Below are 14,999 nucleotides of genomic sequence, written 5' to 3' on the forward strand. Positions count from 1 at the left end.
CCAATGCCATTACTTATATATCTCGTCTGGTGCGCCCACATCCAAGCAGGCGGCTAGAGATACCACCCACAGATAAGCAACGAGAAGATAGCTTTCCATCAGCTGCACCTGTCTACCCAGGTGACAGAATCTTCATTAAGAACTTTTTATGAAATTGGAAGGAAGCACATTTTACTGGCCCTGACATCGCTGTCTACACAACACCCACGGCGGTCAAGGTGACTGACAGGAAATCATGGATCCACATAACCAAAGTCCATTGAGACAACAGCACCGGCTCCCTCGGAGAAGAGAAGATGAGCACAACTTGATGCGAAGGATTCACCAACTGTCCTTGACTTTTTTCTCTGCTATTAGATTTTACAGGAGGTCTGTGCAGGAGAAGATCGGTGTGCCTCACAATAGTAAAAATAGAAAATGGAAACATTTGCTATGGTTTGTTTTGGCCTTTCTCTGTGTTCTTCTGTCTCTCTCCTTTCTCTAGTTCTTGCTTTATAAAGGGTCGACCAGCATGACCAAAGAGAGTAATACAAATATAAGAAGCAAAAGGAGCATGATCAATGCAGATGTGTTTCTTGACGCACTTGGGGGGGCAGGATGAGGCATCTGGCAATGGATGGTATGCCGATATGTGGCGTGTTGGGTGAGATAGGGCTAATGACACTTGTTATGTGTGCTCTCCCATCCCACACATCATGGGGACACCCAAGTTCTTTTGACCGCAGGAGATACCACCAGGGGAGGAGGGGTGTATGATGCACTTGTCATTGTTTAAAACACAAGGCCTTTTTCAGGGGCACACTGTGGCCGTTCACCGGGTAGATGAAGGGGAAAATCTATATGCAGACAACTATAAACAGTTAGCGAGAATTTCTACAAACAAGGCTACCGAGCACATAATAGTAGAATATATAACAGATGGTGTAAGGAAAGGAGAGCAACTGTTCACAACTCACAGCAGAGTGCACTGCAAAAATAAATCAGGGCACGATATTCCATGGTGCCAAACAAGGCCACTAATGAGGATACAGGGATATGTACTTCATGACGGCCCATGGGAGGGGGAATGGTGCCGTGTCAAGCAGAAGGATTAGTGGGATATGAGGGGGATGTAGTAGCTAAAATAAAAAACAGTTGTAGGGCGGCGTGGAACAAATATGTGCGTGCATTGACATGGATAGATGAGAGACATGAACTAGTCCACATAAAACCTCTTAGACAACTTTCCTTATGTTTCAGGTCCACAGGGTCAACATATCTGGGGGCCAATGCCGGCTGTGCAAAGGTGATGAGCATCCCAGCACTGCAGAATGGGACAGCAGTGGTGATGGACCAGTAGTTGGCATGTGGAACCCAGGCATATGCCCAGCTGCCTCCGGATTAGAGAGGATTGTGTTCTCTCATTATGCTTCACAGCCCTGCCTTGGTACTGTCCCGAGCAGACCTGATGCCCTTCAACCACCCGGCACTGTTGAAAAAGAAAATGTTGGAGGAACAAAAAGCACAAGAAAGGCAGAAGCACACAGTGAACAGAAGGAGGCGCAGTAGTAATTATTGGTCGGAGGAATCATCACAGAGTTTGGAAGCAATACCAAACTTTCTGCCTTTTTTCATTGGATTCTGTTTTCCTCACATCTCTCTTGCTTCCTGGGGTCCAAACCGTCATTAATACTAAGTGGTTGCAAGTGGCCCGCTATGAGGTCTTGCAGCTGGTGAACTCAACAGAAAAGGGGTTCAATGCAGTGTGGGAAGAGTTCTGTGCAGTAAGACTGGTGGCACTTCAGAATAGATGCGTATTAGATATGATCACAGCAATGGAGGGCACCTTATGCCACAGAATTGACAGCAGTTGCTGCACAATGATACCTTCAAATGATGCAACCAATGCAACGCTAACAGTAGTCATTGAGGAAATTTGCACACTCCATGAAAAAATGATGAGAGAAACGCACGATGTTCAGGCAGACACTTGGATTGATTCACTGTTCTCCTGGGCCCCCACATGATTGGTCAACTTATTTAAAGTAACTGTCACAGTGCTCGTGCAGTGCTCATTGCCTTCTGTGCAGCGCAGCTGATATTGCAAAATGGTAGATGTAAAAAAGGAAGGAAAAGCTATATAAATGAATGTTGGTGGGGAAGAGACAGGGTAAAATTGTAAATGCCACACAATCTGGAGCAACCAAGTCTAATGTGCAAGTAGTATTTATAGTGTCACCTACAAATGTGGACGAGTATGATGCTTTTTGGGTGGCGTGCTCAATCAGTGGGCAGGAGTATATAGTAATAGATTAGTCCCAGGGTGAGTATGAGGCAGAGGGGGGGGCATGGACAGGGTAACAAGGTTGTGGATCCCCAAAACGATAAGTAAGAGTATGGTGGGCAAAGTTGTGTCATATCGATCGATGGGGAATGCAGTAAAGGTGCAGATCCAGCGCTGCCAAGGGGGCGCACTTACCAGTTGTGGGAGTGATGGGAAAGGGAAAGGGGCATCCCTAGATGGTGGGGGCCTGTCATGACCCTCGCCCAAAACCCCCTCTGGCAAACCCATTGGCCAGGTGGAGTCAGGACTCGGGCCTCTAGAGCCTGGCATCCTCTTCCAAAACCCTCTTGGGGCCAGTCCTGGCGCCTATGGTGCCTGGCTCATACACCATGAAAAACAATGTGCTTGGGAACTACTTTAGTGTGTTGTCAGTGTTGGGGCTATTTAAACCACACCCGAGCAAGACAACACGCTTTGCGTTACTTTGCAGCTTGCAACGTGACGCTCACCGTGTCCAGCTATACTCACGAACATCAGCGAAGCAGTACCTGCATGGAGACAAACGGAACATCATTAGCAGCAGCATCTTACCTGCAGTCTTCATCTTTAGTTACTTGCAGCTCCTGAGAACAGCTTTCCTTGGATCTGCACGCCTCCCAGACTGCACGACCTGAAAGAGGAAGATAGAGGCAACATTAAGAAAGCAGAAGAGACATTGCAAATTACGAACTCCTCAAAAGGCTTACCTGGCTGGTCGCCTCTCGGCTGGCACCACCCCGGAAAATTCCACACGCGCTCAAGAACACCGCGACCTGCAAGGAAAGAAGACAAAACAGGTTAGCAAAGGCAAGCCATCGCAGCGCTGCCCATAGCGCTTACTTACCGCATCATAGTGCTCTTAAAGCGCCATCATTTATCAGCCGGGCTCAACCAAGCCAGTTCGCCGCACTGAAGCTCTGCATACCTAAGGGAGAAAAAGAGACATTATTAAACAAGAGAGGCATGCAGGATAGCAACAATACTAAAGAACAGCAATAAGACCTACCTGAACGATATCAAACGGGCCGGCGTCAGTGAAGTAACTGGACCGCACACGCCCACGAAACACAACGCACCCCTGCAAGAAGGCAGGACGGAGAGCACGCCTAACTCTACCACAAGGTGAGGGCCCCTGAGGGGCTGAAATCATTTGGGGGTGGAGGGAGGATACTTACCCCGGTCGGCCAGTCCTGAACACAGTCCTCCTGTATTTTCAGGCAGAACCTTCCCGCAGACCACATCTGGGCAAAACTGAGAAGCATACCAGCGAGTAACCCGGCTGGGTGGCGTCCCTGTGGATACCAGGCTAGTGTAACAGGGACATCATTGACAGCTGCATCATGTAACTTATGATGCAGCTACAGACCTCCGTAGGGAAGAGCGAGAGTGGGGACACCAAGGATTGAGAGGTACCCCAGGGAAGGGGGTAGAAAAGATAGTATAGCATACTATGACCCACCCCACGGCCATCTTGAGAAATAGGCTGCATGTAATTAAACCACTTGCTTAGTGCATTGGCATATCTGTGCTGGCTTTAGGGGCCTGCCATTAGGCAAATGTTAAATGATTTGAGCATTTTATGTTGTCTGTGTAGGGCATGATGCAAGGAGCCACTAAAACTTGTGTCGTGTATTTTTGTGGCAGAAGCTGGCTGTGCGCAGTCTTAGCAGCAGGTGGTAGGGGTCTTGTATGATTCCTTATGTGCCTCTCAAATTCTAGTAGCTTTTGGGGGATTCAGTGATCTTGCCTGTGCACTGATTTATATGTACATTTGTTGGTTGGATGGTGACCTGTGGGTTCCGTCAATGAGGGTGACCTTCGAGTTCTCTCTTGTGAGGTGTTGTCGACCTTCGGGCTCCTCTGTTAATTAGCGGCTGTTGGGGTGTGTTATTTATTTATTGCACATCGCTTGCTTCAAGTGTGGTGTGACCATGCAGCTTAGTTACCAGGTTAGCTTTGGAGAAATTGTATTCTCTTTGGCAAGATTTATTTCACTGCGTGGTTGTAGGCACTATTTAGGATGTTGTGTCATGGATGTTGGGTGGGTTTTTATTGTTGTGACATCCATGTTTTGTATTCAGTTTTTTTTCTTGATTTTGAACGGAGTAGGTGGTGTGCATCTTGGTATCTTATTTTCTGGATCGTCGAATGCTGGGAATTGTGTGCCTGTTACATGCTCTTAGTTAGGGGATTTTGTATCATTGTGTTCTGGATCTTAGAGTGTTGCGGATTGTGCGCTGTGCACAGTATGCCTGTTGCATGCTTATGGGTTAGTGAGTCTAGATTGTAGAGCATTGCTATTTGAATGTGGCTTAGATTGTATTTAGAGTTTAGAGTATGGAGTGATGATGAAAAGAAAACATTACTACACTATTGTATATTATTGCTGTTGGGATGTAGTGGGGTGTGTAGCAATGTCTCATTTTCGTGCTGAGTGTGGCTATGTTAGAGTGACAATGTAGAATGTTAAGTTGTTCTAAGACTTGCTAGGGTTTCATGCCAATGTATCTTTGTTGTTGTGGCACTCCTTCTCCTTCCATGTTGTAAAGCTTAAAGGGGAGGGAGTGTAGTGGTCACTACCTGTGCGAATGATGTCATGGATGGGTCATTGTTCTGTGATAACACATGCAGTAGAATACTGCCATTGGTTTGAGAGTAAGTGTCCCATTGGGGGACAGTTACAGAGAAGTTGACAGAGTCAAGACCTGCCTTTGTGGTGGTTTGCCGGTTTCCAGCAGTGTACATAGTATCCAGTACATCCAGCATTTACAACTGACTGCACACTGATTTATGGAAGACAATAAAATGGATCAACTTTGCACCTACCTGAAGTCTATGTGTCCATCTTCCTAGTTACAACACCTTTCACCTGCGTAACCCAATTACTGGAGAAAAGACAGACACAGATTGGTCAATAGAGTCAACTGATGCTGCAGCCAGTGGAAGGGAGGAGTAGAACAATCAGAAGCACAGTATATCAGGTGAGTGAATGAGCTGTAGAGTGTGTGTTGCAGGGGTGAAGACGGGAGGTGTTCAGGTGGACCAGGCAGAGGGTGGACAGCGTAGCAGAGTGCTGAAATGCTGGTGGCAGAATTGGAGCAGAATGCAGGAGAAGTATTTGTGTGTGAGAGAGAGAGAGAGAGAGAGAGAGACAGACAGACAGAGAGAGAGGTACCATGTGTGCTGTGTGTGTGTGTGGTGTGTGGTGTGTATGTTGTAGTAGAGAAGGTGTGTGGAAAAGGTGATTGTGAAAGGAGAGTGAAGATAGAGAGAGGCCGAGAAAGTGTAGAGGGAATTGTAGAGAGAGTAAAAATGATAGAGAGTGTGTACAGTAGAAGGGCATATAGAGAGTGCAAGGTGGTAGTGATGGTAGAAGTGTGGACGGAGTGAAGCAGAAAGGGGGTTGAAGGCAGTTTAGTCGTAGAGAGTGTGGTAAGGTTAAGGATCATTTGTAGGGAAGAGGGGAGGGACAATGAGGTTAGTATAGAAGAGTGAGATAGGCACCATGTCTCTGGAGGGTGAGCAGGCCATAATATCCCTGAAGAGGGAGCAGGGTACCATATCCCTGAAAGGTGAGCAGGTCACCATATCCTTGAGCACAGAAAGAAGGGATACAGTAGCTGAGTGAGGAGGAAGAGAGACTAGCAGAGGGGAGGAAGGGGAGAGAAGTGGTAAGATCAAGGAGAGGAGAGAAAAAGAGTATGTTAGTGAGAGAACAAACAGACCGGGGTATCTGCCCTTGGCCCCAATTTCACAACATCATTGGGAATCTGTGGGTAGGAGCTAGGAGTGTTTACAAAGTGGTGGAGGGAGCAGGATAGATGACATTAGGCCCCCACCACTAGCCAGAAACATATTAGACACTAAGGGGGTACAGATATCTAGTAACGATCATCTTGGGGGATTTGAGAAGCCTTAGCTTGGCTGGAGTGTGCCCACACAAAGAGGAGAGAGAGAGCGAGAGAGAGAGAGAGAGAGAGAGAGAGAGAGAAAGGAAAGGGCATTAGTTGGATTCCTTAAATATTCTAATAAAAACCCTTGAATTGTCTAAGATTTTGGGTCTTCTTGAGGCCATTGTGTGATCTACTATGCTGAAAGACACAGGGCGACCCTACACTCTGGACCATGGTATTATCATACCAGTATATACTGAAAAATTGTCCAAAGGACTTTATTCAAATATTGCTTATCAAAAGTATTATTTATTGAACTTGATATAAAATTTACAAAAATAAATCAATCATGTATTGATCAACACTCTAAATTACATTAGGGTTGCAGCTAGATCAACATTTAAAACATTGCAGATAGCCAAACACATAGCTGCAATGAACAATTCAATCATTCATCAACATACATTCTCATACATACACAAAAATGTGTTCTAAATGTAAAAAGCGTTTCAGATGATGACATGAAAAAGATTTAAAGAGAATTTCATAATATTTCAGAAATTTAGGAACATGTCATCAAATATTGGAATGGAACAGAATAATAAATATTGCAATTCATAGAATCACATCTCCAACAATCTTCAGTTTCCGATCGGTTTCAACGTGATGGAATTATTTAATCCACGTCTTCATCAGGGAATCCTAAATGGTGTACTAGGACAAAGTGTACACACATTGACATTAATACACAAAATCAATAAACAATACAAGAACTACAACAACCAAATTACATTGACCTTATAAGTGCATGCGATGAAAAAAAAGTCAGTGAAAATTTCACATTCCTAGGTACACAATAAAAATGAAAAGCTGGGCCCCACGTTTCTGAGTGCCGGTGGGTGGATGAAACCAGGCTAATCCGTGCTAAAAGGGCAGAGAAGCAGCCATTCAATTAAAATAAAGGACATTTAATGGCAAGTGTTTTAGGAGGTAGGAATACTTTAAAGAAATATAAGCATGGAAGTAGTAATGTTTAGGTTTTAGGAGAAAGTACTGAAAAATGCACTTAATTTTCAAGAAACTCACCCGGTTTTTTATATTTCAGATGGACAGGGAACACCTGCACTTCAAGTGACGGCAGCACACATGCCTTCCAGCAGGGAAAAAGGCTCTTATTGTCATGAAAAGGGGGACTGGGGACTCAGCCAGATGCCCATTGTTGCTGAATTGAAGAAAACAAGAAGAAGAGACAATCCTCCTTATGGATTCCCCCATCCTTATGTCCCTTTGACTGACGATTTTACTCAAAAAGAAAATGAGCCTCATTACAGGTCTGGTGGTAACCTTGCCCGTGCTACCGGCGGGTTGCCGCAAGACCCGTAAGAAATTACTGGCGCCTGACTTCCTGTTGCCACCGGGCTATTCCAAGTCCAGGCGGTCGGGAAGTCAGACACTCCGGCAATTTTGTTAGTCCCCATTCCCATAGGACTCCATGGGAATGGGGACACGGGAGCACCGGCACCGTTGCTAACGGTGCCGGTGCTCCCGTTAAACTCTGTGGGCGGGTGCCGTTTTGCCCGGCAGGTCTGACCCTGGCGGGCGGGATGGCACTCGCCCATAGAGCTGTAGTGTAAGCGTATCGGCACCATTGTTTCCAGACCGGCATAGTTATAATGAGGCCCAATACCTCCTAAAGCATGGCCCTTGTAAGAATTAAGGGGCCCCTGAACTTGCTGCAAAGCAGAGGGAAAAAATCAATAATGAACTGATGAAAGACCTTTGAACTTGAAATGGAGAATGAAAGAGAACCTGATGGAAGATGTTCTAACGGAAGTTAAACGAGATGATGGCCAGGAAATGAAGTCCACGCAGCTGGCACATGGGACAAGGACAAATGAAAGGTTGAGGGGTGGAGAAGAGAAATAATGTGGGTTTATCAATGAATAAATAATAACCTACTACATACAGGAAAAAAGAGGAAAAGAGGAGAGAAGAAAAAAAAAGATGAATGAATGAATGCGCCGGTGGGTCCCCTCAGAAGGAAATATACAAATGTCATTTAACGATTCCTCCCAATTCTCCTAGTGCCAGAGGCACTCGCTGTGCATGTAAATTAACGTTTAATTGGGTAACGAGGGTAGGAACAAGATGGAAGATGGAAGTAAACAATATTACTTTCTGGGGATACATACATATACAGAAATAATAAAAGAGGGCAACATAGGACAATCCTTTGACAAACAAGGATACATATACAATAGATTAAGAGAATACAATATGATTTGAGACAGCATTGTTTTTTTTTAAAAGTGCCTTCCACAATAGCTCCCATGTTGAGAAAGAGCATTGAGTTGAGGGGGTGTTAGGTAGAATCCTGTGCAGTGCCTTTAGGGACCACTACACACGATTAAGACTACAAGTGGTAGTATAATTTCACCTTTGCTACAAGCCTGTACTACACAGAAAAAGTGGTAGCAATGGCTGAGCAGCCAAACTTATCTCAAGAGCAAATGAGCAGTAGTAAAGATTACACAAAGGACTACAATTACTGTGACTCAAGCAAACACTGACTCAAGATTTCTGGTTAAAAAGTAAAAGTACATTTATTTTTAGACCATCCGTTCACAAAACACTTCACTTCTACTAAATTAAAACCACACTTCAAATAAACTACACACAACCAATTCCCCTTGTGCAGATCAATTCAAGGTAACTACATTAGGATTTGACAGACCGGTGTTGTGAAACAAAGACGTTACTGTGGGTTATTATGCAATCACTTTTTGACAGTGATGACAGTTCGGTCTTACGAAAGGAAGACGTACCCGCGTTACCGTAGTCAAACACACTTAGCACATGAATTAACACAAGAGAATAGGGGATAAAAATCATAGGCAATACTTTTGTCTAGGCAGCTAGAATCAGAGGACACTTTCTAAAATGTAGATAAAAGTCAGTAGGCCTGCGCCAGTGTCAAATAGGACAGGGTCCTTTTGTCGAGGAGCACAAGGTTAGAACAGTTCACGATTCGAGATTGCCAGGAGTACTTGGATATTGTCAAAAGGGAAGCAAAAGTTATAAGAGGGAAGGAAGACAAGGACAAGCCTTGGGTGAGGAGAAAGGGTTCACCCCAATTCCTCGAAGCTGGACACAGTACCTTATTCGTTTGAAGAAAAGCTGGTGCTACGGCAGTTGTTCCTGGTAGTTCCTGCAGGCACACGGTTCCTGGAGCTTCAGTCGTGGGGACAAGAAGGAGGACGTCTGGAGCGATCTGCACTACCCAGGGATGAGGCCAGCAGCAGCGAAGCAACAGTGAATAAAAGGTGCGCTCCTTTAAAACAGGAGAGGCTCTTCAGATGGCTATCCGGACCACTACAGCTGTGTGCAGCTATTTCGACCAAGAAGAGGATCCCCTGGCTGTGGAAGGTGAGCTGGTTGATCCCACCAGGCTCAAGGGAAGAAGACTCTGGACTGGATCTTCTCTTGTCGTTGAAGAGTAGATAGTTCAGGATTGCAGCAGGGCTTCACCGGGACTCGGGAGTTGCAGCAGCCGTCTTCTTCTCCGTTTCTCTTCGGTTCTTTGCAGTTCCAGTGGCGACTCTAACTTACAGCCCAAGAGTCCTGTCTTTTATGCCAAAATCTCCCATTCACACAGCCTGGCTGTCAATTACTCAGCAGGGGGGTTGTCCGGCCCGGACAACCACCTCAGCCAATCGACACAAAGCGTGACTTGAATCTCCAAGGAGACCCTGTGCAGGGGGTGACTAAACCCCTCCCTCACATTCAGCCCACCTAGACACCCAGATGCCAAAGGGGGGCTTCTGGACAGAAGCCTGCCAAAGGTCAGCGAACAAAGAAGGCAAACCTGGTTTGCCGTGGAAAGTAAAACACAAGAAGGATTTTACCAAAAAGAAATGGCGATAAAACCCCACCGGAGCCAAAATAAAAAGTATTTGGTCAAGCGGGTTTAAGTTTGAGGCTAATACAATAGCCTAAAACAGTACCACGTTTATACACTATAATCGCGGTAGAAAAGATAGGGTAGGTACCACTGCCACCAGCCAAGTCTTAGTGTTAAGGGAGCGAAACAAAGCTCCAAGAGGCGCAGACAAAAAGGAGTAGGAATTATCCCTTTCCAATACTCCATGTAAGATGGGGTGTATTGGGTCTGCAGTTTTAAATGACTCCATAAAGTAAAACCTGTTTCTGGGGGACAGTAGTCAGCCCCAGCAAAATGGAGTCAAGGCGATGTCTTAGAGACATACCTGTGTCACTGCACTGAAGGTGCTGTGTAACACACACAAAGAGTTGGGCTCATGGAGTGGTGTGGCTCCAGAGCCCAACATCACACAAACAGTAGAAATACAGATGGCAAAACACATGTAAGAGTGGGAAAAAGGTTCACACTCTTACCAAGTGGAAAGAATAAACCCCAGAAATCCAGCAAAGCTGCTGAGGGACTCACTAGGTAAGGGAAATTAACCATAAATGAGAATTCTCCCTAACAGGGGGTGACTAAGCTAAGGATGCATAGGGGCATTGCACATGGGGGAGGGTAAGCAATAGGTATGTGGTCGAATTTATCGACCAGATGGCGGAATGTAGAGGAGCAGCCTCTCTCTTTCTCTCTCTCTCTGGTTACAGACAGGTAAATATGGTATTTAGGGCCTATACCCCTCCCTTCTGTCCACCATTATAAAAGTTAGGAGTATTGCTAGGCTGCCCTTATTATAGGTAAGTATGTTGGAAATAGTAAACACTGGAAACACATATTGAGGGCAATATAAAACATAAAGGAATGCTTGCATAGGGCACAACATAATTAACACAGAATATAGATGTCTGACATAGAATATAGGTCTGCAAAAGGCAGCCATGGTATTACAGATAGCTGCAGGCCTCAAAACTCCATTAAGATTTAAAAGTGTTGAGCAGACACAGAAATGTAGTGGCGTGTGACAAAAGGGAGTGTATTGAGCCCCAGCCAAGGTTGACTGAGAGCAGCTGAAGACAAGTGCAAATCAACATTTAATCATTTAATAGCAGAATATGTGAGTTTCAATTGTATGACTTATAAAACGAAACTGGAACACAGTCAGAAAAAGATAAGGTTGGGAAATTAGCCAATAGAAAACCAGACAACTTATTTATGTCTTGAGCACAGTGTGCTAAAAAGTCTAAAGACGTGAATCATTTCGAGAACTTGCTCTGTTCAATTTTAAGGTTGCAACATATGTCCGATTATTCAGAAAATGTGGAAAAAAGCAAGTCATGCTAATTAGCTATGTATAAAACTGTGATGTATGCACTGCAAAGTTGAAACATTTCATTTTTCATCTGTAAGAAGCAGTGATTAAATGAATGTACTCCCAGTCTGCTGCCCATATGTCTCTTCCTTGCACAAAAGGGTATTTACTTCCAGGGAGGGCTGAAGGGCTGACTGCAGAGAATTATGGCTGAGAATTAATTTCTTTACAAGTTAATAAAGGGGTAAGACAAGGGTGTGTCCTGGCCCCTCTTCTCTTCAACATATAGATCCAGGAAGTCATAAATGCCCTGATGAGAGAATGCCAGGACTGCCCTAAAATGGAGGACAAAAAATATCCCACACTTTTGTACACCGATGATGCAATTGTCCTTTCCACTACACCCAAAGGCCTGAGAAAATCATTGAACATCTTTACGTCTTAGTGCAAAGAGTTAAGTTTCAAGGTAAACATTGAGAAATCAAAGATGATGGTCTTTAAAACCCGGTTTGCAAAAAGCAGTACTGTGACTATAGAGGTGAATGGTGCTCCCCTACAGCAGGTTAGGTTCTTTGACTACCTGGAAGTCGGGTTCCAGGAGACTGTAGGCTGGAACTCACAGGTGGAAAAATCATGACTAAACCTGGGGAAATATAGTGGGGATGTTAGAGCTTTTAATGCCCTGGAGGGGCAGAGGTTCAGAAGGCCAGCCTAGTTTCTTGGAACAGGGGAACCTCTGGACAAGCCAGACCAATCAGGGTAGCTATGGCAGGCGGTCAAGTCTAAGTCTCAGGAGGCGTGAGGGTGACTGAAGGTCCTCAATGAGCACACAGAGCAAGGACACTTACAAATTACTCCAGACAGGTTTTATATTACAAATATAGACACATTTATTACAAGACCTTTGTAACATAGACCATAGCAAAGAATTACAGTAACACTAAGTAAACCAATACATCACACTCAATACAATGTATATATATGACCATTGGGGTCCAAAGGGTTAAACGTACGAAATATGTTGACAACCTAGAGGGGAAGGAAACAGGCAGTACAGGTTATCTTTAGACCCAGCTCCACATCAATAATACACATAACTAAGAGGCAGTCCAAGCCCTACGAAGAGAGGAGCCTTGTGCCCAACAGTACATGCATGCGCTTGTGCCAATGGACAGGATAGGGTCTCTTCAAGAGCAGCTCAGGAAGGTGGATGAGGCGATGCAGAACAAGTTCCCACTATTCAAGGAGGACCTCCACTTGAAGGCAGAGGCAGTTTGAGAGTGCGGGATGGAGTCACTATTTTGCAATAGCTGTGGAAAGGAAAGGGGCCTTCAGGGGCCACTTGTGCGTAAAAATGGGCTCCTGCGCTAGGGGCCACCGGTTGGGGTAAGGAGTACTCACCGGTCCCCGACGCAGGCAGACCCAAACTTTGCCAGTTCAGTCCACTTCGCTGGCAGGTTTGAATGCGGCAAAAAGGACATCTCGCCACCTTGTAGTTCCCAGGATACAGTGGACGAATCGACCCAGTTTCACTGCAGCAGGCTTCAGGGGCAAGAGGGTCACAAATGCAGTGAACTTGCACAGGTCGTTGCCGCGGCAGGGCAACACAGTAACTGCGTTTACTCCAGTCCTGGCGCACTCATCTCACTTCAGACTTGGGAATGCCAAGTGTACGAAATTCGGTGTGAGGGTGCAGTGGACACAGAGCTAACAGTATACCAAGTTTCGAGGACCTCCTCGAAACGGCACCTGTGACAGAGCAAAGCAATTGAGTAAGATGGTCAGTCCACTGGTTGGCCCAGGGATACTTCCGAGAAAGCTTACTTGCAGTGTTTGGTGAAGGTGCCGAGAATAGTTGGTCCCACTATCCCAATGGGTCAAAGTGTCTTCGCAGACCTTCTAGGACAACTAGATGCAGAGGGGTCCCACGGGACAACAACGGGCTCAGGATGCCAAACCTTCCAGCGGGTCACCAGCGGTTCCTTGACTTAGCTTCATAGTTGCAGGATACTTGGCTCCTACCCTTTGTTCGGTGTGAACTCAGGAGATCGACATAGTAGTGGTGTTTTCAGCTTCCTCTTATCCAAAGTTCCCTTTGCGCCAAAAAAGGAGGGGGCCCAATGGGAGATCTGCTCACAAACACACACTCCATACGTGGACCAATCACGGACCGCAGTGGTCCCAGGCATTCAGGGCACTCCAGACTCTCTGGCACCCAAGATGTGTAAAATAAAAAAAAATAATAATAATATTCAGACATCCCAGCCCACATCCTGAAGGCAGACACACAAGGCATGCAGAAGCCAGCGAAAGCATTGGGATTCGCGGGAAAGTGCATGACCAAATAAGGACTGACCCGGGTCGGCTCGACCTGGGGAAGGTGAAGTGGCAAGATGGCCAAAGGACAGGACAAAGAACCTTGTGGCATGGCCATTTTGGAGCCAGGCCACCTATTAGTGCCAAATGCGGTTAACACGGTTAACCTGGCAGGAAAGGGTTAAAAATAATGCGAAACGATAGCTGCCACCAGCCCTGTCCATGACACATCTGCACAGTTTATAAAAAGTCCAGCGAGAGTTTCTAGGGCCTTTGGAAATGACTAGATACCCAAGTGTGCTGTATGGTAAGATACATTGCACACTTGTTACATGTTGCACAAAAGCTGCAACATGAGGAAAGGACTAAGGGAAACAAAGTCTCCCAGTACTGACTGTCTTAAGGGCATGTCAGTTTCCCCATAAGAAGTGAGCAAAAGCCCAAATTAGTGCAGCTGAAGGCTGTGCTTCTCTGGCAAAATCAGTCAATGGTTTCTAAACAGCAGCAAAATGTTTGGGGGTAGACACATGGAGGGAAAATTACATATGATTATGAAATCTTTCGTAACACACGCTATTTGTATTTAGAAGTAAGGATTGGCAATAGGTTTATCAGTATAGGCCCTTTAATTTTGACAAGATACCACTAGGACTGCGTTATTATTTGATGACCGTAGTTTGCTCCCATCTTTAGATTTAGGATTAAACACCTTTGACCTGTGGTCACTTGTGTCTGTATTACTGTTGATACCATGCCTTCCTTATAATGAGCAGTGATTGTAGACTGCATTAATTCATAAAGTCACTGTAATACTGACCCTCTTCACATAAGAAACAACGTTTCTAGTATTGTTTTGAACATTAGTGGATGTATTCCTTTTTTCACCACCAAAAATACTATTTTTCTATGTATGTTGAATAGAGTTGATATATTCTCAGAGACTTATGTAGTGGAAAGAGTGGTGTTTGGAGAATGTAGGAGCAGAAGTAGCAGTAATAACAGCACTCCTGATAAGAGCATTTTACTTTCTAATAACAGGGACGTCAATTCACCAAACTGCCAGAGGTAGATGAAGTGACATTGCATACCCGATGACATCACATGAAGGTATGTCATATGACCTTTGACCCTGATGACATTGCATTAATGAACATCACGTAACATTTAACCCCGATAATTACATCACCTGAAGTGCCTGACGGTGTAAAAAATGTACGTAAGCCTACATTTCATAAAATACCA

General features: G+C 45.1%; 1 long non-coding RNA gene across 2 annotated transcripts in view; it reads left to right on the forward strand.

Moving 5' to 3' along the window:
- The window catches only part of LOC138498546 (uncharacterized), a 154,229-nt gene that overhangs the window by 116,596 nt on the left and 22,634 nt on the right, over positions 1-14,999 (forward strand). The window contains exon 4 of one of the 2 annotated variants that reach the window (XR_011278738.1): positions 5,156-5,273. The exons of the other annotated variant lie outside the window; for it this stretch is intronic. This is a non-coding gene — a long non-coding RNA (uncharacterized lncRNA). Of the gene's footprint in view, positions 1-5,155; positions 5,274-14,999 lie in introns of those variants that run through there. 2 annotated transcript variants of the gene reach the window in all.

The sequence above is a fragment of the Ambystoma mexicanum genome, chromosome 5q (assembly GCF_040938575.1).
Source record: "Ambystoma mexicanum isolate Mex_15411 chromosome 5q, UKY_AmexF1_1, whole genome shotgun sequence".
Classification (NCBI taxonomy): domain Eukaryota; kingdom Metazoa; phylum Chordata; class Amphibia; order Caudata; family Ambystomatidae; genus Ambystoma; species Ambystoma mexicanum.